The following is a 2,155-nucleotide window of genomic DNA, read 5'->3' as shown; positions in this document are numbered from 1 at the left end:
CTGCTCCTCCCGCTGCCCCACCCCTCGCGGAGCACGCCGGGAAATGTAGTGCGGCCACACCGCCCCTCGCGGAGCTCGCCGGGAATTGTAGTCGCCCTCCACAGTAGGCGGCTCCCGGGCCGAGGCGCTACGACTATCTGGATTCTAAGAAAGGGATCTCAAACTGAAGCCAAGCAGAGGGTGTTTGGAAGAGGTGCGGTTCCTGGGGCCTTTGATAATGTGTGGAGATTTTCGAAATATGCAAAATGCATTATTGATTAATTTTGTGCTAACGTACTTCCCCATTTAAGAATTGTATTGAAAGTGCTAATGTACACCCTGATATACCCTTATTCGAGTCAGTTTTATATTTTAAATTGTGTATTTTACACGTACATCTTTTCTCCTATGCTCCTGACGCATTTTTTCCTTCTAAGAGGTTACCTCATTCCAATATTCTACCTGTAGAGGCAGCTTTAATTCAACGTTTAAAAAGCCCTCCTCGCGGACTTGACTAGATCTCTGCTCTTTCTGTCAAAGTTACTGTCTACCTAGGGGCATAACCTTGGAAGCCAACCTTACTGTTCCCCTCCGGTGTAGTGGATACTCATTCCAGTTTTAGAAAAATTTAAAAAAAATTTTTTTTGTTGGCTAAAAATCTTTTCCTTTTAGCAATTGTTACCTTTCACCTAGTGTAGCCTAAACTCACTTTCTTTGCATTGTAGCAGTAGCTGTGACCCCAGCTGTTCTAGCTGAGTACCCCATTTTCCTGGCCACAGTTGCAGTCTAGGCACTGACTGACATGGGACCGACTGACAGAGCCCATTGGAGTCCTTTTCACAGTAAAGGAAGGATCTTTCTCTTGCTGAACATTTCAGTGTTGCTATGGACCTTGTAAACCTGAAACCTCAGGGTAAGGGGGTGGGAGGCTTTAGCTGTCGTGAAAGGACTGGGAGACTGACATTTTCACTAAAGCAAACCAAGATGGGGAGAAGAGGAAGACCTGGCTGGCATCATTTAAATCTATATTTAGCCAAGAGATTTAAACACACACATACATGCGCACACGCACCGCCCCCCACACTTAACAGAATTTTAAGCAGGTTAACCTTCCACACATTCTGTCTTTCATCATTTTTGCAAGCCTCTATCTGGAAGCAGAGTTTCCAGAAGAAAGGGAAGGCAGAGTGTTACCTTCTCAGTAGGTAAAATGCCTTCTCAGGTCTTGGCCTTGCTGAAAGGATCAGAATAATCCTGTTTGGATTCTAGGAGAGGCATGACACACTTTCATCCCTGTCTGGCACTTCCTGGGACTGGTTCTGGGAGAAGGTGCTTCACGCAATCAGGGAAGATAGCTGTGAACAGACAAGACACCAGCACAATGTCTGAAGGGAGCAGGCTCTGTGACTCATTCCAGTTCCCAGCCCTGCAAAGCCAAGTGGGAAACCTGCCCTCCACCCAGCTCTTTCATTAGGACCTTTGCTGTTGTATTTCAGAGACATGGACATTGAGCATTTAGTCATCATGTGAGAAGAATGTCTGCTGCTTCTCACACTCTGGAAAAAAAAATCCTTCTTTTCCACCCTAGTAACAGCCTTACTTCCTATCAGTCATTTAGTTGCCATTCTCCACATTCTGTAGAGGCCCATAAATGTGGGCTTTTGATGCCTGAGTAGTTTGTCTCCTGGAGCACATCACATCTTCCAAACTGGGGACAGAGCAAGTGACACCACTGTTAACTTATCAAATGAGACTATAGCAGTGTACATAAATGACACAAGACTTTAGGCTTCTCCTGGAGAGGGACTGATCTTTCTTTTTAATTTTATCATCTAGAAAAATACATGGGTCATACTATTTGCTTGGTAAATATTGTTGAACTTTATCGTATGTTACTTTTCCAGCCTCTGCCCATACAGGATTTCTTATATAGTAGTGATCTTATGATAGTAAAGCATTTTCTATTCTTTGTATTGTTAAACTACAGTTGTTGGAGTTGTTGTAATTGTTTTTTTGAGAAGTGTCAGATGTGGTGGTGCATGCCTATAATCTTAGTGCTTGAGAGGCTGAAGCAGGAGCCTCGCCATGAGTTTAAGGCCAGCCTGGGCTGCACAGAGAATTCAAGGGCAGCCTGAATGACGTGAGAGGACCTTGTGTCAAAAAAAAAAAAAAAAAG

The 2,155-nt window shown here is 44.2% G+C and overlaps 1 long non-coding RNA gene across 1 annotated transcript in view; it reads left to right on the top strand.

Moving 5' to 3' along the window:
• Positions 1-116: 116 nt before the first annotated feature.
• LOC117286924 overlaps positions 117-2,155 on the top strand; it is a 33,490-nt gene continuing 31,451 nt past the window's right edge. Inside the window, exon 1 of the long non-coding RNA XR_004518072.1 lies at positions 117-193. This is a non-coding gene — a long non-coding RNA (uncharacterized LOC117286924). The remainder of the gene's footprint in view (positions 194-2,155) is intronic.

Source organism: Fukomys damarensis, unplaced genomic scaffold, assembly GCF_012274545.1.
Source record: "Fukomys damarensis isolate Sample0158 unplaced genomic scaffold, DMR_v1.0_HiC HiC_scaffold_19, whole genome shotgun sequence".
NCBI lineage: Eukaryota > Metazoa > Chordata > Mammalia > Rodentia > Bathyergidae > Fukomys > Fukomys damarensis.
This window is presented reverse-complemented; position numbering and strand designations above follow the sequence as displayed.